This window comes from Hippopotamus amphibius, chromosome 10 (assembly GCF_030028045.1).
Source record: "Hippopotamus amphibius kiboko isolate mHipAmp2 chromosome 10, mHipAmp2.hap2, whole genome shotgun sequence".
NCBI classification, from domain to species: Eukaryota; Metazoa; Chordata; class Mammalia; order Artiodactyla; family Hippopotamidae; genus Hippopotamus; species Hippopotamus amphibius.
The window spans coordinates 48748417-48773767 of NC_080195.1; the positions used below are offsets into that span (position 1 = coordinate 48748417).

Below are 25351 nucleotides of genomic sequence, written 5' to 3' on the forward strand. Positions count from 1 at the left end.
CTTGTATGGTATTAATACAGCCATTTTAGTTTTCTTTTGATTGGTGCTTGCATTTTTAATATTTTTCCCTTTTGTTTTTAACCTATCCCTGTCTTTATATTTAAAGTGGACTTTTTGTAGGCAGCATATAATTGGATCTTGCTTTTTTATCCAATCTGGTAGTCTTTAATTGGCATGATTAGGACATTTACATTTAATGTAATTATTGATATGGTTGGATTAAAATCAGCCATGGTTGGATTAAAATCTGCCATGTAGGTGTTTCATTTGTTTTATCTCTTCTTTATTCCTTAATCTTTTTTCTGCCTGCCTTTGTATTAATAGAGAATTTTTCTTATTTCTTTTTATCTCCACCAATGGCTTAATGTTTATATTTCTTAAAATTTTTTTTTAGTGTTTTCTCTAGAATAACATACATCTTTAATCACAGTCTACCTTCAAATAATATTATAGTGCTTATTGTGTAGTATAAAAATCCTAAAACATTATACTCCAAGTTCTTCCCTCCCAACTTTTGTATTATTGTTATACATTTTTCTTTTACGTATCCTATAAACCCATAATACATTACTACTATTTTGACTTTAAACAATTATCTTTTAGAGTAATTTAATTTTTTAAAAAAGTCTTTTATATTTAACTTCATTTTTTTTGTTATTTCTAGAGACCTTAGTTTATTTAGACCCAGCTTCTTTCCAGTGTATTCCTTCTGTCTGAAGAACTCCTTTTAACAGTTCTTGAAGGACAAGACCGTGAGTGATGAATTCTCTTAGGTTTTCATTTATTTTTAAAAGTTTTTATTTCTCCTTTACTTTTGAGAGAGATTTAATGGGTGTAGAATTCTGGGTTGAAAATTTTTTTCTTTCAGTACTCTTAAGATACCATTTTGTTGTTTTCTGGTTTGCATTGTTTCAGATGAAAAGTGTGCTTGAATACTTAACTTTCTTCTTCTGTATGTAATGTGTTTTTCCCTTTCCCTTTGACTGCCCTTAAGATTTTCTCTTTGTCTTTTATTTTCAGCAGTTTGAATATGATATGTCCAGATGGGTTTGATTGTTTTTATTTGGTATTTGTACTGCTTGGTATTCTCTGAACTTTTTGGATCTGTGATTTGATGTACCATATTTCATTATTTTTGGAAAATTCTTGGGCATTATTTCTTCAGATGTTTCTTCCATATCATTCTCTATTTCTTCTCTTTCTAGGATTCCAATTACATATATGGTAGACCTTTGATACTGTTCCACAACTCTTAGATAGTTTGTTCTCCCCGCCCCCCCTCATTTCTTTGTGTTTCAGTTTGTGTCATTTCTGTTGACCTGTCTTCAAGATCAGTAATTTTGTTTCCTCAGTTGTGTTGAGTCTGCTGATGAGCCTGTTGAAGCATCTTATCTTTCATCCATAGAAACAGAAAGTAGACTGGTAGTTGCCTAGAGCTGCGGGAACTTGAGGGGCTATGGGCAGTGACTGTGGATAGGTCCAGGGTTTCTTTTAGGGTGATAAAAATGTTCTGAAATGCATTGAGGTGATGGCTGCACATTTGGCTGCATTGGGTCTTCATTGCTGCACACAGGCTTTCTGTAGTTGCAGTAAGCGGGGACTACTCTTCATTGTGGTGTGCTGGCTTTACATTGTGGTGGCTTCTCTTGTTGTGGAGCACAGGCTCTAGGCGTGCAGGCTTCAGTAGTTGTGGCGCATGGGCTTAGTTGCTTCGCAGCATGTGGGATCTTCCCAGACCAGGGATCAAACCTGTGTCCCCTGCATTGGCAGGAGGATTCTTCACTGTGCCACCAGGGAAGTCCCAAATTGTGTATTTTAAATGGATGAATTATATGGTATGTGAATTATATCTCAATAAAGCTGTTATTAAAAAATTTTTATTCCTTAGGTTCATAGGCTACACTGATACAAATCTGGCAGGAATCAGGGAGGGCTAAAACATCTTACTGATGGTGCTGAAGGACAGACAGAACAAAAAGTAATTCTGAAGGAAATATTACTGTAACTAAAGCTTGTAGAAGGATAGAGATTATATATATTATTTTATTCTGTGTTGTATATCTGATTCTAACTGTTGAAAACTGACTCTTCTAAGTATTCTTAGCTAGTTCATGCCTTTATTATTTCATGTGTTTTGTGAACTTCTACAGATAAAATGTGATTTATAGTTATTAGTCTTATAGACAAAAGTTTTGAAGTCCTCTCATTGCTTTGAGTCCTCTCCAGTGTTCAAGCTTTCCTCTACTGTGTATCATAGGGTGTCTAACCCACTAGTTGCTAGTGATATCTGGTAGTGTTATTCTTGGACTTTAATGACCTCAGAGTTTCCATATTACCTCCTTCTGTTGTAAAACAGCATACAAGTAGGACCTGAGGAGAGTTCTCCAAATTGAGAATTTCAGGACAATTTCTCTATAGGGGGTTCACTAAGATATTCACAGGAATCATATAATGCCCTAGCAGATGCTCCTTCTCTTTAGGGAAGGCACACATGCCCCTGGGGTCTTGTATGTTTCCAGACACTTGGAAGTCTTCTAGGTGGTTCTTGATGTGTCTAACATGGAATAACCCCCAAAATATATTAAGTGAAGAAAAGCAAGGTACAAAACAGAGTGTGTAATATGCTATCATTTGTTTTTAAGAAAGTGGAGACAAAAACATGTATGTATTTTTATAACATATCCTTAGAAGACACTGATGACATGACTGATTCTGAGGAAGGGAAGTTGGAGCTGAGTACCTAAGAGCAGGGGAGGATGAAAGACCTTTTATTGCATTCCCTTTGAATCTTTTGAATTGTGAATCATATAAATGTATTGGCTATTCAAAGAGAAGTACAAATTTGATTAAAATCAAATCCTTCTACCAAGAAATAAACCCACACACCTGTGGTCAATTTATCTACAACAAAGGAGGCAAGAATATACAGTGGAGAAAACATAGTCTCTTCAATAAGTAGTGCTGGGAAAACTGGACAGCTACATGTAAAAGAATGAGATTAGAACATTTCCTCACACCATATACAAAAATAAACTCAAAATGGATTAAAGACCTAAATATAAGATATGAAACCATAAAACTCCTATAGGAGGACATAGGCAGAACACTTTGACATAAATTGTGGCAATATTTTGGGAGATCTAGCTCTGAATGCAAAAGAAATAAAAGCAAAAATAAACAAATGGGACCTAATTAAACTTAAAAGCTTTTGCACAGTACAGGAAACCATCAACAAAACAAAAAGACAATCTACTGAATGGGAGAAAATATTTGCAAATAATGCAACCAGCAAGGGGTTAGTATCTAAAATATACAAACAGCTCATACAACACAATATTAAAAAAAACAAACCAAAAAAAAAAAAAAAAAACACAAAAAAACAATCCAAACAAGAAATGGGCAAAAGACTTGAATAGGACATTTTTCCCAAGGAAGACATACTGATGGCTAACAAGCACATGGAAAGATGCTCAACATCGCTATTTATTAGAGAAATACAAGTCAAAACAACGAGATGTCACCTCACACAAGTCAGGATGGCTATCATCAAAAAGTCTACAAATAACAAATGTTGGTGAGGGTGTGGCGAAAAGGCAGCCCTAGTACACTGTTGGTGGGAATGTAAATTGGTGCAGCCACCATGGAAAACAGTATGAAAGTTCCTCAAAAAACTAAAAATGGGGCTACCATATGATCTAGCAATTCCACTCCTGGATATATATCCTGAAAAAAACGAAAACACTAATTTGATCAGATACGTGCACCGCAGTGTTCATAACAGCATCATTTACCATAGCTAAGATATGGAAGCAACCGAAGTGTCCATCAACAGATGAATGGATAAAGAAGGTGTGGTAGATATACACAATGGACTATTACTCAGCCATAAAAAAGAATGAAATTCTGCTATTTGTAACAACGTGGATGGACGTAGAGAGTGTTATACTAGTGAAATGTCAGACAGAAAAAGACTGTTAGGTTATCACGTGTGGAATATAAAAATAAAACATAAATATATATAGCAGGACAGAAATAGACTCTCCAATACAGAAAATAACCTAGTGGATACCAGTGAGGAAGGTGAAGGGAGGAGGGGCAAGATAGGGGTATGGGATTAAGAGATGTAAACTACTATGTATGAAACAGATAAACAGCAAGGATATATTGTACAGCACAGGGAATCATAACTATTATTTTGTAATACCTTAAAATGGAGTATAATCTATAAAAACACTAAATCACTATGCTATGTACCTGAAACTAATATAATGTTATAAATCAACTGTACTTCAATAAAAGAAAACCCTTCTAGGATGGTTAATCTGACTCCTGATAATTCACTCTTTGCCCCCATTTCTCATCACGTGGGTCTTCCCTCTCAGACCCCCTGCCTCTGATCATTTGCCTGCAACAGACATGGTGCGACATCCACCTCCCGCTCAGAGTCTAATAGAGACTCTGCCCAGGGGCTAGGCAGCATCTCTAAAATATCTCTGGTGACCAATTGCTGTGTTTAGCCCTAAACCTTCTAGACTGGTGGGCCTCAAACTTGAGCCTGAATCAGACTCACCTGGGGGGCTTATTAAAACACACCTGGCTGGACCCACGCTCAGAGTTTCTTCTATTCAACAGGTGTGGGGTCGTTCCAGCAGGTTCCCAGGTGATGCTAGTTGGGAACCACACTTTGAAAACCAGTGCGCTATTTTCTCTTGTGATGTGTTTTTTTGTTTTTGTTTTTTTTCCTGTGATGCATTCATGTGCAGTTTTGCTGCCCCAGCTATGTCCTCATTTAGACATATGAAGAAATAAAAAACAGGAGAGGTTTGTCTCTTTCCACAGTCATGCTTACAGCTCACCACCGTCCAGCTCCCCCACCAGCCAACAGTACTCATCCGGCTCCAACCCCCTCATAAGATGATCGCATGTCACCACCAGCAGGACTGACACATCAGAAGCCAGGTATCCCCCTTCATCTGTCCTCCCAGAGCAGACATTTTTGTAGTGTTTGCTGTCAACCCTCTGTGAAGATTTAACTGGTATTTAAGGCATTAGAAGAGTCATGCTAATTACTGATACCCCTTCCAGTGTTTCTTAACAGGGGAACTATTAGCTTTAGATGAGATAATTCTTTATAATGAGTATTCTGTTTAATGTAAGATATTAGCATCCTCCCTCCCCCCCAGTCATTATGGCAATTAATAATCCCACCACATTTCCCAGTGCCCACTCCCCCTCGAACCTTCCTCTTTCCCTGCAGAATGCATGGTGAGGTGCCCTGAGAACCACTGTCTTATATTAAGCTTCCAGACCCGTGCCCCAACCACATTGCTTTAGCTCCCTGCATCATGTTTTAATATTTTCCTTGCTTTCATAAGTGTTGATATTAAAAAGGGGGCAAATAGTATTTCTTTCTGAAAACCATATGGGTAGAATTGTCCATGTGATGTTCAGTCGCCTCTCTGCAGAGACTAACACTGTTTCTTGATGAAGTGCTGTTGCATCCTCATAGCAAGGAGAATTACGTGACCCATTCTGTGTCCTTTTTTTACTATGAGTGTCATGAAACTTAGGGATGGATGTAATGCTTAATAAGTTTGCACAATTTGTTTAGAAAACCATTTTGCATATATTATCAGCTTTTATACAGTTTTAGTCTTTAGATAATCAGCTTAATTTTGTGATTTCTTGTGAGTGACTTTAAGTCCTTTAAGGAACAACCCCTGGTACAGGTTGAGCTGTGAAAGGAGTATAGCCGGAAATGGCCTAATCTGCAGGACAAAAGAATGGGCCTGGTGGAGCCTGCTGGCTCCTACGGGCACAGGGCACAGGGTAGCATGTGGGCCTGAGGCCCAGGAGAAGCCGTAGGTGGGGAGGCGCCTCCTGCTGGCGGCCAGTGGAAGGTTGGCTGCTGAGGATGAGGTGCCAGGTGTGCTCCCGCAAGAGGTGGAGTCAGGGTCAAGCCACAGGTGCCTGAGCCCTTTCCCAAGGATGGAGAATCCTTGAGAAGTGCAGCAGAAGGACTAAGCTTTCTGAGACTGACTGGCTTAGGCCACGAGAGATCTGGAAACCATTACTTATAATTTCACCATCCTGCTTCAGCTCCCACCTGGTTCTGCGGCCACACAGGTTACCAGGAGCAGGTAGGTTCAGGTGGGGCTGGCACTCTTGAGATCAACTTTCTGCTGAAGCTCCCTGTGCAGGTGGGAAAGAACATGTAGCCACAGGGCTGTAACAGGATGGGGATTCCACCCCATCCCACTCCTCCTTGGAGGGCCCAGTCACTCCCATTTCTGCTGCAAAGTAGGCCTCAAAGTGGGGGGGAGGGGGGGACCACCACCCTAGACTGAGCGCCCACCCTCTAGATCTCCTGTGTGATCTAAGTGATGTATAAGGACATTTCTGCCTGGAAGTTTCTCTGCTGAAATTCCATCATGAGCATTTGATTTCCTTTGGGTTTACAAAGAATCCTTCACTAATATACCTTCTGGAAGGGCAGCCCATAATGGGCTCAGAGATAAGTCATTTGTTCCTTTGAGAGAATGGATTTACTGTATACTCCAAGTATTTGTTTCCCTCTTAAGAAATATATGAGATTTGCCGCTGGTGGGAAACAGGTTTCTGAAGGTGCAAGAAGGGGTGAACTTCAGGAGCCTGGGCCAGGCCAAGGGTGGGCCCTGTGCGCTGCCTGCATTGCAGGTTCTGGGGAGCATGGGGTGTGGGCGGGGTCCTGGAACAGTCCTGGGCGGGGGCTCACTCATTCCTGAGGACAGTCTTCTCCCAGGTGTGGGTACTTTCTCCCTGTGCTGTCAGTAACTCCTTCCCCCTGGCTGTGTCACCAAAGCCGGGCCCCTGACTGCCCAGGAGCCGGCTCCCTCCAGAGGCCCCAACAGCCTCCTGAGAGGCTGCCAGGTGGCCTTCCTCCCTCACCCTGCCAGGGCCTCTACCCAGACCCTGTGACCTCACCCCAGCTCCATCCTCCCGGGCTCTCCAGCGTGGAGGGAGGAAGCACCTCGTTCTGGTTCTCCTTGTAACTATTGTTCCTGAACTCTAAACCCATAACCCCCCACATGTGGTCATAAAAGCAACTATTGCTGTTCTTGGGACGTTTCCACCAGCCCCTCCAGTGACGTGCTCCTCCCGGCCAGCCACTCCCACTCCCTTTTGCATGTCTGTCCCTGACTTGGCTTTCCTGTCCTCCTTTCCGCCAGGCACCAGCCAGGTGGCTGCCAAATCGGCTGCCTCTGCTGCAGTTCATAACACTTCAGGAGCCTCTTGGCTGAGGACTCCCCACGGTGAGGCAGACATCCAGAACTTCTTTCCTTGTCCTCCCGGCCCAGTTGCCACAACAAACAGCAGAGGAGACGCTGGTGAGTGGGCAGACTTTAAATGATGCTGTTGACCTCTCCCCCTCGAGAGGCCAGCTGTGTGACTTCCTGGGCAGCCGGGAAGGACCACTGCCCCCAAGGTGAGATGACACCTGGTCAGGGGCCCAGGCAGGTGGGGGTGAAGTCAGCGTGCTTAGGTTGACATTATCTGTTGACTTTGGCTTAGCTGGTCAGAATTCTGGAACTGGTGAAGTCGGTGGGGGCCATCGGTGGAGCCGTCAGGAGTCAAGATTGATTAAGTGCCTGCTGGGTGCCCTGGCCTCTGCCAGAAGCTATTCACACTGCGAGACTCTAGTGCTCCATCTTCCCAGCTGCTCCAGGCTTCCTCCTCCATTGCTCCAGGAGCTCCTGTGATGAACTCCATTTGGTTTTTTTTTTTAAAGATTTTATTTATTTATTTATTTATTTATTTATTTATTTTGGCTGTGTTGGGTCTTTGTTGCTGCACATGGGCTTTCTCTAGTTATGGTGAGTGGGGGTTACTCTTCATTGTGGTGCACGGGCTTCTCATTGCAGTGGCTTCTCTTGTTGCAGAGCACAGGCTCTAGGCGCATGGGCTTCAGTAGTTGTGGCACGCAGGCTCAATAGTTGTGACTCGTGGGCTCTAGAGCGCAGGCTCAGTAGTTGTGACACACGGGCTTAGTTGCTCTGTGGCATGTGGGATCTTCCCTGCCCAGTGATCAAACCCATGTCCCCTGCATTGGCAGATGGATTCTTAACCACTGTGCCACCAAGGAAACCCTCCATGTGGTTCTGATTTCCCCTTTGACTCTGATTCCCCAGCAAGCAGCCCTCGCTGGGGTTGGCGCACAGGTAGAATTTAGTGTTACTGTGGGCCCAGCCACTCCAGGTCCTGACCAAGGGCGCCCATGGCCGTGCTGCGCAGACGCGGTCATCTCCACTCTGCTCAGTGAGGCGTCCTGTGTGAGGGGAACACACAGTGAGTGTTCAAGTGGTGCTTTCTTTGGGCAGCTATATAATGGTGAATAATGTTTCAATTAATATTCCAAAATATATTTCTCAATAATGTATTTCAAACATACGTGGTCTTTGGGGATTTCCTATGTGTGATTTGGACGGGGGAATTCATTGCTTTCTGCCGCTTAAGCCAGTGAGGGAAATGGGTTTTCCATTGCCACCATGCTGACCCTCAGGCTTACAGCACCTCAGGGGTCCTCGGCCAGTGTCAGCCTGGGGACCATCTATTCACTCTCCGTGCAGCGGAGGCTGATGGCGCCACCCCAATTCTGGTGAAGCAAAGAGTGTGAGAAGGAAGAGGAGGGGAAGGAGGAATTAGTGAAAGGAAGTGTGGCCTGTGAGTTTGTAGCACTGTTTTCCCTGTGGTTCTAAAGCTGCTTTGAACTATGGCCCCATCACATAGTGTGATAATCTCTACGTCCATCTATGTTGCTGCAAATGGCACTATTTCCTTCTTTCTTATGGCTGAGTAACATTCCATTGGCTGGGTTTTATTGATCTGTGCCTGTGGGGCGGTAACCAGGTGTGAAGGTCTGGCCATCCCTAACTGGGCACAGTGTCTGTTGTGGAGCAGCCTCAAGACCCCCTAAGGCTGGACACACCAGGAGTTAATCTGCGTAGGGAGAGAGATGAGTTTTCTGACAATCGGGCATCTGGGGTAAGACCTGGATCCTGTCCCATCTCTTACACAGACATAATGAAACCAGAGAACCTGTTGGATTGTAGGAGAGCTCACGAAGCAGTTTCTGGATGGGACACGGTGAGAGCTTTGAAGAGATGGGAGGCCACCTTAAGGAGGCAGGACTGAAGTTGAGAGCTCTCTACAACACAAGGGAGACTCTGGGTGTGAGATGAGAGTTTAAGCTGTGCTAAGCCTGTGAGCCAAGGATCTATCTGCTGGAGTTATCCCAGGAACATAGTTACTCAACTTTCCCAGGTGATCCCTTATCATGGGGCCTGATAAAGCCCAAGCTTCCTGCTGAAACTCTGTTAAGGCAAAAGCTATTTTTATTCATTTGCTATCCATTAAAGCCATCACAGATTAATTATTTTTCAAAAGAAAGAAAACTATGCCACAGTTCTGCAAGTAACTTATGACCAGATGTTGAGATCTTGGGATACCCAGTCATGCTTAAAAATATTGTAAGAAATATTCAGACAGTAAAATCTAAAAATAAAACCCCCTCAATTTAAAAAGATGAATAAGAGAAAAGCATTGTAGTTCAAGAGATTTATTGGCTCACTTATTCATTTTGAAAAGAAGCATGTTATAATTTAATGCCAGATGCTGAGACCCACATATGCCCAGTTTTGTGCTGGAGAGGGAGGGTACATATAAATGCAGGAAAGTACCCAAGGGAGAAAACAATGAAAATCACTGGTCGCTGATCTGAATAGCCAGTGGGTATCTGTGAGCTAGAGTTTATCAAGTGCGTGAATCTTTGATCTGAAAACGAGTTACAGTGGTAGTGGTGGTGGCAGAGGGCAGGAGGAAAGATCTCATCCCACTAATTTGTGGTGTCTGAGGAAGATTTGGAGTCACTGACAGCTTCATATCTACCAGCCTCCTACTAAGCTGCCTGGAGTGAGTTGAAATTGCATTTCATAACATTGTCCTTAACTGTACCCCTTTCTTTCTTAGTGCCAGAGATGAGTCACACACATGGAGGTATCTGCAGTTTCCTACTCCATTCACACAGCTGCCTTCTCAGATCTGTTTTTTTTTTTTTTAAGAACTTTTATTGAGATACAGTTAACATACAATAAACTGCATATATTTAGAGTGTAAAATTTGGTATGCCAATCACCCCATTCATTCCCCCCCACCCCTCCCGTTTCCCCACTTGGTGTTCATATGTTTGTTCTCTACATCTGTGTCTCTATTTCTGCCTTGCAAACCGGTTGGTTTGTACCATTTTTCTATATTCCACATATATGTGTTAATATACAATATTTATTTTTCTCTTTTTTTTTAACTTTTTATTTTTTACAATAAACTGTATATATTTAGAGTGTACAATCTGGTATCCCAGTCTCCCAATTCGTTCCCCCCCAGCCCTCCCTACTTTCCCCACTTAGTGTCCATATGTTTGTTCTCTACATCTGTATCTCTATTTCTGCCTTGCAAACCGGTTGATTTGTACCATTTTTCTGTAGTCCACATATATGTGTTAATATACAATATTTGTTTTTCTCTTCCTGACTCACTTCACTCTGTGTGACAGACTCTAGGTCCATCCATGTCTCTACAAGTGTCCCAGTTTCATTGCTTTTTACAGCTGAGTAATATTCCATTGTATATATGTACCACATCTTTTTTATCCATTCATCTGTTGATGGACATTTAGGTTGCTTCAGTGGTCTGGCTATCGTAAATAGTGCTGCAACGAACATTGGAGTGCATGTGTCTTTTTGAATTATGGTGTTCTCTGGGTACATGCCCAGCAGTGGGATTGCTGGGTCATATGGTAGGTCTATTTTTAGTTTTGCAAGGAACCTCCATACTGTTCTCCATGGGGGCTGTATCAGTTTACATTCCCACCAGCAGTGCAAGAGCCTTCCCTTTTCTCCATACCCTCTCCAGCATTTACTGTTTGTAGATTTTGTGATGATGCCCATTCTAACGTTGTGAGGTGATACTTCATTGTCGTTTTGATTTGCATTTCTCTAATAATTAGTGATGTTGAGCAGCTTTTCATGTGCCTCTTGGCCATCTGTATGTCTTCTTTGGAGAAATGCCTATTTAGGTCTTCTGCCCATTTTTGGATTGGGTTGTTTGTTTTTTTGATATTGAGCTGGATGAACTGTTTATATATTTTGGAGATTAATCCTTTGTTGATTCGTTTGCAAATATTTTCTCCCATTCTGAGGGTTGTCTTTTTGTCTTGCTTATAGTTTCCTTTGCTGTGCAGAAGCTTTGAAGTTTCATTAGGTCCCACTTATTTATTTTTGTTTTTATTTCTATTCCTCTAGGGGATGGATCAAAAAAGATCTTGCTGTTATTTACATCAAAGAGTGTTCTTCCTATGTTTTCCTCTAGGAGTTTTATTGTGTCTGGCCTTACATTTAGGTCTCTAATCCATTTTGAGTTTATGTTTGTGTATGGTGTTAGGGAGTGTTCTAATCTCATTCTTTTACATGTAGCTGATCAATTCTCCCAGCACCACTTAGTGAAGAGGCTGCCTTTTCTCCATTGTATATCCTTGCCTCCTTTGTCAAAGATTAGTTGACCATAGTTTAAATCTGGGCTTTCTGTGCCGTTCCATTGATCTATATTTCTGTTTTTGTGCCAGTACCATACTGTCTTGATCACTGTGGCCTTGTAGTATAGCCTGAAGTCAGGAAGCCTGATTCCACCAACTCCATCTTTCCTTCTCAAGATTGCTATGGCTATTCGGGGTCTTTTGCATTTCCATGCAAATCGTAAGATTTCTTGTTCTACTTCTGTGAAAAATGCCATTGGTAATTTGATCAGGATTGCATTGAATCTGTAAATTGCTTTGGGTAGTATAGTCATTTCCACAATGTTGATTCTTCCAATCCAAGAACATGGTATGTCCCTCCATCTGTTTGTGTCATCTTTGATTTCTTTCATGAGTGTCTTATAGTTTTCTGAGTACAGGTCTTTTACCTCCTTGGTTAGGTTTATTCCTAGGTATGTAATTCTTTTTGTTGCAGTGGTGAATGGGATTGTTTCCTTAATTTTCTCTTTCTGATCTTTCATTGTTGGTGTATAGAAATGCAAGAGATTTCTGTGTGTTAATTTTGTATCCTGCAACTTTACCAAATTCATTGATTAGTTCAAGTAGTTTTCTGGTGGCATCTTTAGGATTTTCTATGTATAGTATCATGTCATCTGTGAACAGTGACAGTTTTACTTCTTCTTTTCCAGTTTGGATTCCTTTTATTTCTTTTTCTTCTCTGATTGCTGTGGCAAGGACTTCCAAAACTATGTTGAATAGTAGTGGTGAGAGTGGACGTCCTTGTCTTGTTCCTGATCTTAGAGGGCATGCTTTCAGTTTTTCCCCATTGAGAGTGATGTTTGCTGTGGGTTTGTCATATATGGGCTTTATTATGTTGAGGTAGGTTCCCTCTATGCCCACCTTCTGGAGAGTTTTGATCATAAATGGGTGTTGAATTTTGTCAAAAGCTTTTTCTGCGTCTATTGAGATGATCATGTGGTTTTTATCCTTCAGTTTGTTAATATGGTGTATCACATTGATTGATTTGCGTATATTGAAGAATCCTTGCATTCCAGGGATAAACCCCACTTGATCATGGTGTGTGATCCTTTTAAAGTGTTGTTGGATTCTGTTGGCTAGTATTTTGTTGAGGATTTTTGTATCTAAATTCATCATTGATATTGGTCTGTAGTTTTCTTTTTTTGTAGTATCTTTGTCTGGTTTTGGTATCAGGGTGATGGTGGCCTCATAAAATGAATTTGGGAGTGTTCCTTCCTCTGCAATGTTTTGGAAGAGTTTGAGAAGGATGGGTGTTAGCTCTTCTCTAAATGTTTGATAAAATTCACCTGTGAGTCCATCTGGTCCTGGACTTTTGTTTGTTGGGAGATTTTTAGTCACAGTTTCAATTTCATTACCTGTGATTGGTCTGTTCATATTTTCTGTTTCTTCCTGATTCAGTCTTAGAAGGTTATACCTTTCTAAGACTCTGTCCATTTCATCCAGGTTGTCCATTTTATTGGCATATAGTTGCTTGTAGTAGTCTCTTATGGTGCTTTTTATTTCTGTGGTGTCCGTTGTAATTTCTCCTATTTCATTTCTAACTTTATTGATTTGAGTCCTCTCCCTCTTTTTCTTGATGAGTCTTGCTAGAGGTTTATCGATTTTATTTATCTTCTCAAAGAACCAGCTTTTAGTTTTATTGACTTTTGCTATTGTTTTGTTTCCATTTCATTTATTTCTGCTCTGATCTTTATGATTTCTCTCCGTCTACTAACTTTGGGTTTTGTTTGCTCTCCTTTCTCTAGTTTCTTTAGGTGTAAGTTTAGATTGTCTATTTGGGATGTTTCTTGTTTCTTGATGTAGGATTGTATTGGTATAAACTTCCCTCTTAGAACTGCCTTTGCTGCATCCCATAGGTTTTGGATCATTGTGTTTTCACTGTCATTTGTCTCTAGGTATTTTTCAATTTCTTCTTTGATTTCTTCAGTGATCTGTTGGTTATTTAGTAGTGTATTGTTTAGCCTCCATGTGTTTGTGTTTTTTACCGTTTTTTTTTTCACAGTAATTGATTTCTAATCTCATAGCATTTTGGTTGGAAAAGATGCTTGATATGATTTCAATTTTCTTGAATTTACCAAGGCTTGATTTATGACCCAAAATGTGATCTATCCTGGAGAATGTTCCATGTGCACTTGAGAAGAACGTGTAATCTGCTGTTTTTGGATGGATTGTCCTATAGATATCTATTAAATCAAGCTGATTTATTGTGTCATTTAAAGCTTGTATTTCCTTATTAATTTTCTGTGTGGATGATCTGTCCATTGGTGTAAGTGGGGTGTTAAAGTCCCTCACTATTATTATGTTCCTGTCGATTTCCTCTTTCATAGTTGTTAGCATTTGCCTTATATATTGAGGTGCTCCTATATTGGGTGCATATATATTTTAATTGTTATCTCTTCTTCTTGGATTGATCCCTCGGTCTTTATGTAGTGTCTTTTTTTTTTTTTTTTTTTTTCGTGCATGGGCTTAGTTGCTCTGTGGCATGTGGGATCTTCCTGGAGCAGGGATCAAACCCATGTCCCCTGCATTGGCAGGCAGATTCTTAACCACTGCACCACCTAGAAAGCCCCTGTAGTGTCCTTTCTTGTCTCTTGTAACATTTTTTATTTTAAAGTCTATTTTATCTGATATGAGTATCGCTACTTCAGCTTTCTTTTGATTTTCATTTGCATGGAATATCTTTTTCCATCCCCTCACTTTCAGTCTATATGTGTCCCTAGGTCTGAAGTGAGTCACTTGTAGACAGCATATGTATGGGTCTTGATTTTCTATCCCTTCAGCCAGTCTATATCTTTTGGTTGGTGCATTTAGTCCATTTACATTCAAGGTAATCATCGATATGTATGTTCCTGTTACCATTTTCTTAATTGTTTTGTTGTTGTTTTTGTAGGTCCTTTTCTTCTCTTATGTTTCCCGCTTAGAGAAGTTCCTTTAGCATTTGTCATAGGGCTGGTTTGATGGTGCTGAATTCTCTTAGCTGTTGCTCATCTGTGAAGCTTTTGATTTCTCCATTGAGTCTGAATGAGATCCTTGCTGGGTAGAGTATTCTTGGTTGTAGGTTCTTCCCTTTCATCACTTTAAATATATATCGTGCCACTCCCTTCTGGCTTGCAGAGTTTCTGCTGAGAACTCAGCTGTTAACCTGATGGGAGTTCCCTTGTATGTTATTTGTCATTTTTCCCTTGTTGCTTTTAATAACTTTTCTCTGTCTTTACTTTTTGTCAATTTGACTGCTATGTGTCTTGGCGTGTTTCTCCTTGGGTTTATCCTGCCTGGGACTCTCTGCACTTCCTGGACTTGGGTAGCTATTTCCTTTCCCATGTTAGGGAAGTTTTCCGCTATAATCTCTTCCAACATTTTCTCAGGTCCTTTCTCTCTCTCTTCTCCTTCTGGGACCCCTATAATGTGAATGTTGGTGCGTTTCACATTTCCCAGAGGTCTCTTAGGCTGTCTTCAGTTCTTTTCATTCTTTTTTCTTTATTCTTTTCTGCATCAGTGATGATCACCATTCTGTCTTCCAGGTCACTTATTCGCCCTTCTGCCTCAGTTAATCTGCTATTCGTTCCTTCTAGTGTATTTTTCATTTCAGTTATTGTGTTGCATATCTCTGTTTATTTGTTCTTTAATTCTTTTTTTTTTTTTTTTTTTGTTCTTTAATTCTTTTAGGTCTTTGGTAAACTTTTCTTGCAACTTTTCTATCTTTGCATCCAGTCTATTTTCAGAGTCCTGGATCATCTTCATCATCATTATTCTGAATTCTTTTTCCGGAAGGGTGTGTATCTCCTCTTCATTTAGTTGTTTTTCTAGCATTTTATCTTGTCCCTTCATCTGGTACAAAGTCTTTTGCCTTTTCATTTTCTCTTTTTGTGGCTGTGGTTTTCAGTTCCACAAGATGAAATACTGCTGATACTGCTTGATCCTGCTGTCTGCCCTTTTGTGAAGGAAGCTATCTAGGAGGCTCCTGCGTGCTTCTTGATGGGAGGGACTGCTGGTGGGTTGGGCTGGGTTTGCTGGAGCTCATTAAAACTTTAATCTGATTTGGTGGGCGGAGCTCTGTGACACTTTAATCTGCTTGTTTGCCAGTGGGTGGGGCTGTGTTCCCATCTTGTTGGGTGCTTGGCCTGAGGCTACCCAGCACTGGAGCTTACAGGCTTTTTGATGGGGCTAATGGCAGACTCTGGAAGCTCACGCCAGTGAGCACTTTCCAGAACCCCTGCCACCAGTGCCCGTCTCGTCCGTGAGCCACAGCTGCCCCCCACCTCTGCAGGCAACCCTCCAACACCAGCAGGTAGGTCTGGTTCAGTCTCCTGTGGGGTCACTGCTCCTTCCCCCTGGGTCCTGGGGAGCACACTTTTTTGTGTACCCTCCAAGAGTGGAGTCTCTCTTTCCCCTAGTCCTGTGGAGGTCCTGCAATCAAATCCCACTGGCTTTCAAAGTCTGATTGTCTGGGGATTCCTCCTCCCGTTGCTGGACTCCCAGGTTAGGAAGCCTGATGTGGGGCTCAGAACCCTCACTTTAGTGGGTGGACTTCTGTGGTATAACTGTTCTCCAGCTTGTGAGTCACCTACCCAGCATTTATGGGATGTGATTTTAACGCGATTGCACCCCTCCTACTGTCTCATTGCGGCTTCTCCTTTGTCTCTGGATGTGGGGTGTCTTTTTTGGTGAGTTCCAGTGTCTTTCTGTCAATGATTGTTCAGCATTTAGTTGTAATTCTGGTGCTCTTGCAAGATGGAGTGAGTGCACGTCCTCCTACTCTGCCATCATGATTGTTCCTCCCGCCTTCTCAGATCTTGACTTGCTCTGGGTTACAGCCTTGGTGGTTTTAGGCCAGATTTCCCAGCAGGATATGGGTGTTCTTACCTCTTCTTCCTAACTGCACCAGCTGGTGTCCTGCTGACCTTCAGCCATGTCACATCCCGTAGGTCACACATCCTGACATTTTGGAAGTGGAGGTGTTAACATGAGGGGCCCACCCACCGCTCTCAGGGTGAGGGGAGAACGAAAAGCACCCTAGGATGATGGTAGAGCTCACTGAGCTCTTGGCCACAAATTGAATGGAGGTAGAAGCTTGTCAAGAGTTTTATACAATTCAAACTGGTGTCCTATACTACAGATGAGAATCTAGGTTTAGAAGGAGGGTCTACCTTGTCTGGTGGGAGGAGTGAGTAGAGCAGGAGACACTCTGGTCTGTGCATCTCTGACAAAGGTACTTGAAAGGCGGAGCTTCAAGTTCAAAAGATGTCTCCCCTCAAAAAACCTTTAGAAGACACCTCGATTAGAACTTTAGATTAAAATCAAGAAGAAGAAAATGAAAATGATTAAATAAGGAAATAAATAAAAATTCTTCACTTAGAATTTTTAAAAAATCAGCTAAATGTGGACAGACTATGATAGGGTTGATGATAGTTTGAGAACTTTGCCGGAGGGCTTGAGGGGATGGTTATTTTGCCACTATCTCTTCTCTAGGTTGTCTTTAATAACTATGGAGGGTCTGAGATTTCACTGGCAAGCTAGCGAGTTTGCTGCCGAGCTTTCATGAATGCTGGCAGAAGATGAGCTCCATGGGTTAGGGACAGAATTTTATGATTCACAACAGTAATGGTGACCAGAGACCAGCATGTTCTCGCACCAGTTCTTTGAGCTTCAGTCTCCATAGGGGGACACAGAGGGCCAGGTGGCACCTGTACACACAGTGGAGAGAAGTCCTGAGCTTAGGAAACTCAAATCTTTTATAATGGACAGTAAGTGTGCCTGTGTTTGGTCCAAAGGAAGACTCTCTTCCAATGTTGTTTATGATACGGATATTCTTGTAAAGGTAGTCTGGAGCAAAGGCAGTCAGTGCCTCTGCTTGCAGGATATGCAGAAATGTGAGAGACCCATGGAGAGTGGCTCCCAGCCGCTGCCTCCGCACAAATGCAAGGAAGCTAGTGTGTAGGTCTGCTTGTTATGCACCAGGCACTGACTGGGAGACTTCTCGCTCCTTACCTCATCAAAGCTCAGAGGTGGTACTGTTGTTTTATGGGTAAGAAAGCTGGTGAGTAACGGAGTGTCAGCTGTAGAATTTGTGTATGCATTGCATACTTCTTAGATGTTAAGCATCGTGCTAAGAAATAGCTGAGACTTAGTTAGCTGCTTATCAGCTACCTCGCCAGGCACAGTTGTAAGAGTTCTCTATGAACTGACACGCATTTCTCATAACTAAGATTATCAGGTGCTGTGGAGGAAACTGCGGAGGAAATTGAGGCATGGGGAGTGATGGCATAGAGATTCAAACCTGTGGTTTATCCACTGTGCTCCTGTTCTTTCTTCAGTCCTCAGGGTCACATCAGGGGGTCCTGGTGAAGCTAGCATGAGCCCAGAGGATGTGCAAAGGTTTGAAAACAGTGGCAAGTAGGAACAGTTGAAGGGGTTAAGTGTGTTTCGTCTGCAGAAGGATAAAGGATAAGTGATGATAATCTTCAGGTATTTGTAGGCATGTCTTGTAGAAAGGTAGAGTTTATGTGACTCCAGGGAACAGAACTGGGTCCAGTTAGGGGAAGCTGTGTCATGGCTCAGCAGACCCTGCCCTACACAGTGACCGGAACTCCCTCCCCTGCCACCCCTTCCTCTCCCCTTTCTGAGAATTTTCCCCTATCAGACATGCCCAGGGGGGGTTCCTGCATGAGTGAGTGGGGTGAGACCTAACTCTGGAGAACCCCAGCCCGCCCTAAAGGGGCTGGAGGAGTTAGTCTCAGCTGCATCCCTAGTCCTGCAGCTCCTGGCATTCTTACGGAGGGACCCACCAGGATCTCGGCTAAGTCCTCCCTCCACCCCTGATGGCTTTGGTTCTGTCCCTGTAATCACCAGCCTCATGGCTCAGGTAGGTCCTGGCAATTGTCCGCAAACATATCAGTCCCACCGTTGCGCACTTTGGGACAGAATAGGATTCCTCTGCTGGGTGGGAGATTGAGTTAGAAGATCTCCCTGGTCTCGTAACTGTGTCTGTGGTTCTGTGATTTACTCTTTCCTTGTCGGGTAGCCCACGCTCTAAAAAGAAAGCAGGACCAGGCAGTTGGGTCCAGCACTGCTCTGTAAGGACCTGGCTGTGGACTGATGGTCACTCCCCTGGTCTTGGGCAGCTCCAGTCCTGAGTGGAGCAGGTCTGGTCCAGATGCAGGTCCAGGAAGGAATTTGGGAAGACGGTGGAAAATAGGAGTGGTAGCAGCTGATTTAATGGCATCTATTCCACTCAGCCAGAAACGTCTTCTGTCAGAAGCTATAGACACCGTAAATGTAGTTTCAATTAGCCTGTGCATATCTTTGCAATAATTACATTCTCATCAAAGGATTTTAGAGAGTGATGTTTAGCCCAGTGTAAAGGGCGTGATCAGGATCTGATCTCTGATCCTGAAATAATGTCTCTGCTATCCCAGATGTCAGGAGTAACTAAAAATATACTTAAAACTCTGAGGAATTCTTGGTTTACTGGACCCATCTAGTTTTCTATCAGCCTCCCTCCGGAAAGCAGCAGAACAAAGAAGTGAGCCAGAAAGCTTTAATTATCCAGTCTGCTGACATTATTTTATCTGCACCGCTGATGTTAAGTCTGTACAGCATTGCATTTCAATCACAGGGCTAAGAGAAACCTCTGCAAACTTGGGCCTTTGTCCTGCTGCTCGTTGTGGCCAGTGTTCTGTTTTCTACCCCACCCCACCCTCCCCCAGACTTGTTAAATTCCGAAGCTCTCTGTGGCACCGGAAATTATCTGTCTGTGGAATGTCCATACTTTAGGAAAGTCCCTGAACTTGTGTGTTTATCCCCTAATTCCACTCCCTCCCAACTCACTGCAGCCATTGTGGTTGAGTTCTGGCATGTGCCCCTCATTGGGCAAACTTGAATTTGGCAGGAGCATTTTGCTATGTTTCTGTCACTGACATAAATGACATTCTATCAGTTTCTGTCATTGACATCAGTGGAGAAGGAAGAGAAAGTCTGGCCAGTTTGTTTTTTTCTTCCTTCACATACAAATTTGATTTCCCCTGTTCTATCTTTAACTTTTCTGGCCAGTCAAATGTATCTTCGATATCAGTTTGGTTCTCTGGGCTGTGACCTTTCACCTGGTTTAATGTTGACACAATGATGTATTAGCTGCTTTATTTAGTGCCCAGTTGATGCTACTGTTATTGCTACACCTAGGTCACATTAATTGAGGGCTCCTGGTGTGCCAAGGACTGTGCAGAGGGCTTCCATCTTCAAGCCTCTTAAAGCAAGTACTGTTACAATCCTGCCCATTTTACACGTGAGGACACAGGCTGAGAGACGAAAGAATTTGTTGAAGGTCTCACAGCAGAGCTGGGTTTGGAAGTCAGGCAGTGTGGCCCGAGTTGGCTGATTTCACGCCGTCTTCATACCGCCTGCGGCCCTTTGCGGTGCGTGTGTCCCCACTAATCCTCCAGGGAGTGTCAGTGTCTTTATAAAACCCTGTCCTCAGCGAGCGTTTAATGAGAGGGGACTGTGCAGGACACCACCATGGAGATACAACGATGTCCAAATCTCAGTGCCCCCGAGGGCACTGCGGAGAGGGAGACAGAACCTTTGCAGTCAGAGCTCACGCTGGGCGGTCTCAACCTGCTGATAGGGATGCTGTCCGCTAGAAATGCCTGGGGGCACTCCCCTGGGTCGTGCTACTTGTGGTGGCCCCCACAGATATCTCCCTACCCGAAGCCAGTGTTGTGGCTGGACCACCCTTGTGATTCTTATTAGGATTGCAAGACACACCTCAGTAACAACCATCAGGGAACTTAGAAAAGACAAGGCTTATTACTCACAGATCCTGGAGGGTGCAAGGCCTGCCCGGGGCCACACAGGGTGGGGGAGGGGGGAGGGGAGGGAGGGAGAGAGAGCATGAGATGGAGCAGACCTGAGGTTTTGCCTTTATTGGGGAAGAGGATGGGGGGCCTAGGGTTTCAAGTGTTCACTCTTAATTGGTGAATTTAAAGCATAAAAACAGGAATTAAAGCACAGGAAGGGAAAAACCGTCAAATGGTCAATCGTCTAGGTCACCAGAGTTCTCTCTAAAAAAAGGGAACCTCACGGGTGGGGCAGCCTGGCTCTTTATCTAGTCCTATAGCCAGCAGTGTGTTTAGGAAATGGATGTCTTGGAAGTGGAGGCCTCGCAGTCAAAAGCTGCATGTCAGGCACTTACATCACCATCAGGAAAGCTCATTGTCAGGTGCCTCTGTCCCTTGCATTTGCTGCTCTGTGTCCAGGGTCTAGAATTGCACCTGGCAGGGACTGAGCTCTCAAAACATATGCGATAAGTGAACAAACTACCAATTAAACAAAGCCACGGGCATTTTTACAAATAAATGAAAGAATAGATTAATTCCAAGAAAATATGAAGGACATAAACTGAGGTTAAAGGACAGCCTTTTATTCTGTGCGTAATGAGCTATATGAAAAATTCCACGTATTGTCCTCATTTTTTGTGTTTTATCACAGACTGGAAAATTTGCCCTCGTTGGTGCTCAAGAACCTGTGTCATAAATCCTGCTGGGAAGGCCTTAGAGGAGAGGATACCTTGAGGTTAGGGTAGGACTCAGCTAGATAGAAAAGGCTCAGAGGCCTCTGGGGTTGCCCCCACTGGCAGGATTATAGAGGAGAGAGCAGACCCCCCCTGTTTTGCTTGATAACAATAATTGTTTAGAATTTCATGACTCCTTGGGGTGGGATCCTCCCCCTGTCTTGCTCAATACTTGCCTCAGTTCTCAAGTCTTGCATAGCTTGGTCAGATATCTAAGTGCACATCCCTTCAAACTGTGCAGGAATCCCTGGACCTGGCTCATGCCTGAGCCCTGGCACCAGATCAAGTTGCTCAAGATCAAACTGGGGCTGAGGAAGGAGAGCAAAATATTTGGGGAGCCTTGACAGAAATTAAGAGGACCTAGATTTGAAAGCCATAAAAATTTCAAGCACTTTGACTTAGTAATTGAAATTCTTGAAATATATCTTGAGGAAATATGATCTAGAGTGAAGGAAAAGTTATGTTCATGAAATTGTGACTTGTGATGTTGTTTATTTTAGTGAAATTGGAAGCAACTTAAATGGTAAGTAATGGGCACAATTGAGTAAATGATAGTTCATCACTTGATGGAATATTATGAAGTCATTAAGAATGAGACTTAGGAAGAGTGTTCTGTAACCAGGAAAAAGGTTGTGGTTTAGCTCGAACAAAAGTATGAAGATGAAAGCAATGATAATATGTATATATAATTTTGTTTTAAAAAGTACATATATAGAAAAATACTGGAAAAATATATTTTAAATGACAGTATTTATGTTAGGAAAAGAAAGTCATTTGCAATCCTACTTACAACCAGGCTTTAAGCAAATATTATTTATTTCTGAATAATTCCAAAAGTAGATGGAACAAAGGGACCAGAGTAAGCTTAACGTTCATGCAAAAAGTCAGCAAACAATGGAGAGGGTGTGGAGAAAAGGGAACCCTTCTGCCCTGTTGATGGGAATGTACATTGGTGCAGCCACGATGGAGAACTGTATGGAGATTCCTTAAAAAACTAAAAATAGAGCTGCCATATGACCCAGCAGTCCCACTCCTGGGCATACATCCAGAAAAGACAAAAACTCTAATTGAAAATGATACATGCACCCCAGTGCTCATAGCAGCACACTTTACATTAGCCACGGCATGGAAACAACCCTAGTGGCCGTCAACAGGCAGCTGGTTAAAGAAAATATGGTGTAAGGGACCATGAGTCAGCCATGAAAAAAAACAAAATATTGCCATTTGCAGCAGCAGGGGTGGACCTAGAGATTATCATACTAAATGAAGTAAGTCAGACAGAGAGAGACAGATATTGTATGATATCATTTATGTGTGGAATCTAAAAATTAATACCAATGAATCTATATACAAGGCAGGAACAGACTCACAGACATGGAAAACAAATGTATGGTTACCAAAGGGAGGAGGGATAAATTAGGAGCATGGGATTAACATATGCAAACTACTGTGCATAAAATTTATAAGCAACAAGGATTTGCTGTGCAGCACAGGGAACTATATGCAATATAGCTTGTAATAACCTATAATGGAAAAGAATCTGAAAAAATACATATAAATGAATCACTTTGCTGTACACCTGAAACTAACACAATATTGTAAATCAACTCTACTTAAAAAAAAAAAAAGTCAGCAACCAAGACACTGATGGTCTAGGAAGAGGAGCGAGGCCAGATATGCGAACATGTCCAGATATAACCCAGTACATGAAATAACATCACAGTTTCCTGGACTGAGGGAATGTGAAGCATGAGGCTTGGCCAGGGACGACATCCTTGCAGTCATGTCTCACATCCAGACTTAGGGAGACGGTGGGAGTGATTAGGGTGGTCACACATATATCTTGGGTCCCCTGGACAGTCCCAGCATACGTGTTAGTAGTGCTCTCTTCACTCTCAGAAGAGTCCTGGTTTGGGTAATATGTCATATAGTCACCCAAGTTATTAAAAAGGAAGGAGGAAGACGTTCTAGGTTGATGGTAATTGCTCTGCTGGTTGCCTCTAGTGCTTAAGAGCTTGTGAGTTAAGATTCTGTGATGCTGAGGCAGGTCCAAGCCTGATGGAGAAGTGGCTCTTTTGAAAATAGCTCTGCTTCCTTGTAGGATAATCAAGGTGGTTATTCCCAAGCTGCCCTAGCCTGTAGCGAGAATTCATATTTCACTCCAACCCAGGAGCTCCTCTTTTACTTCCATCCTTCCTTACCTATCCCACAAATTGAGTTTATGACCATTAAAGTTTTCAGTGAGCAGAAGAGTATCTGCAGTCAGAATAGGTCATTTGCCAGCTGAGGCATCCTCCTGTTTGTGTACCTGGGAACAGTTCTCACTGTACAAGTTCCTGACTTTTAATAGAAAAGCCTATGCATGGCTAGTGCAGAATATGTTCAGATGGTAGAAAACGATAACTTGAAGCCGGTAGGAACTTGGCCTGGGTGGGCTCTGTTTCTTTCTTGGTGTCTACCCCATGTTCCATTGGCTCTGTCGAGTCTGTCTTATTGGGAACCTCCTTCCAGAGCAGGGCACCACATTGACCATCTGTGATTCGGCCTGGAAGCCTAGCCTTAGGTTCTGCTTGCAAGAAAAGTGGGATTGTGGGGGAGGCCTCTCCCCTGTGCCCATAAGGGGATTGGTCTGACCTCAAGTGCCCAGAGATGCCCACCTGGACATCGAGGAACTCGGGGAGCAGACACAAGGGACATTCTTTAGGCAGCATCTCCTCACGGTCTCAGCTCGGAGGGGCTTCCAGTCAGCAGGGAAGCCAGACAGGTGCAGCTCACTCTGCACACGAACAGGCAGAGAAATGCTTCAGGGGTGGCAGAAGGAAAGAGACAGCTAGATCTTTTGCAGATGTTTTGTCCTATTGTTTGGTTGAGGGATGCAGGTGTGGAGATAAACTAGCTCTCTTTGGCTTTTCCTGGGCTTAAGCAAGAAATTACCTTCTGGCACCTGGATACTATTTCTCTAGTTAAGAGATGTGGGGCGGGGCGGCGGGTGGGGGGTTGGGGAGCATTGTCTCAACTAAAGAGAGAGACTTGCTGAGAACTGGCAAAGATCAGCTGAGAGAAAGGACACCCGAGCAAGTACCCACTCTTGCCAAATCACAGCTTCCCTGAAGCTCACTTGGGTCTAGAAACCGAGAAGAACAAGCCATCGAGGAGTTGAAACCCAGCTAATAGGTGTGAGGGAGAGCAGAGTTCTGCAGTATCATTTCCCCCCATCAGACACTGGACTCTTGGAAGTTCCAGGGGACTTCTTTCCTTAAGAAAAATCCCTGATTGGGTAATCATGAAAACCCAGAGTGAGAGTAAAACTGAATGTTACTTCAAGCATGAATGATAAATTATTTCATGAGAACAATTAGAAATGCATTATTAACTTTCTAGGTCTGTGTGGTACGGATAAGCACAGTTAGTAGCCCTTTCTTGTCCTGGTCCACCACACCTGGAGAGGCCTAGCTGGTTGGCTGCCATGCCCACTGGATGGAAGCTTAACCTGCATTCCCCAGGAGCAAGTGTTCTAACAACTAGGATGGCCATTTCAAAGCTTTGCAGTGATGGTAAACAACATACTTCTCTTCAGAGTCCTGTGCCCATCTTCTTACTGCGGGGGAGAGAGAACACTTAACACCCAATAAATGCTGGGCCCATGTTCCCCTCTAGGCTGAATGCTGAGAGACGACCTGCTGATTTGTGTTGGCCGAGTGTCCTGAGCAGGGTGCAGAGCTGTGGGGTTCAGTAGTGGAAAAACATGAAGGGTTTAAAGGCCCATGAACAGGCCAGTGCCCCACTAGTTGTTTTCTTTCCGATCCCACTTTCCTGGTCCCTGTGCTTTTTCTCTTTTGTTGATCTGGCCTCTCCAATAGGATTCCAAGTCCCCTGTCTTCAAGGTCTGTGCTCCCCTGGCCAGGTGTGAGCCCAGCTGGCACGGGGGTGGCCACTGATCTTCCTGCTGGCCCCCGGTTTCCAAGAGAGGATTGGAGGGACAGGGGCTCTCTCCTCCCCACTAGGGCCAGTTGAGCTGACACCGGTAAGCACAGTCCCCTCTCCAGAGGGTCAGTCACACTTGGCCGTGTTTCTGCTGATGCACTGTGTTCTCCCTCATCCAGCAGTTTTCTCCACGCCCTTTCCTCCGGGTTCCCAGGGGTCACCATTTTCTTTCTTAACAGCACCCCTCCAGAGCAGGT

The 25351-nt window shown here is 43.2% G+C and overlaps 1 protein-coding gene across 2 annotated transcripts in view; it reads left to right on the plus strand.

Annotated features, from left to right (window-relative positions):
* Positions 1-25351, plus strand: part of MYLK (myosin light chain kinase) — a 258615-nt gene that overhangs the window by 48262 nt on the left and 185002 nt on the right. The window contains exon 2 of one of the 2 annotated variants that reach the window (XM_057696224.1): positions 7209-7367. The gene's annotated coding sequence lies outside the window, so the exon portion shown is untranslated. Of the gene's footprint in view, positions 1-7208; positions 7368-15780; positions 15894-25351 lie in introns of those variants that run through there. The other variant, XM_057696227.1, reaches the window with a different exon arrangement.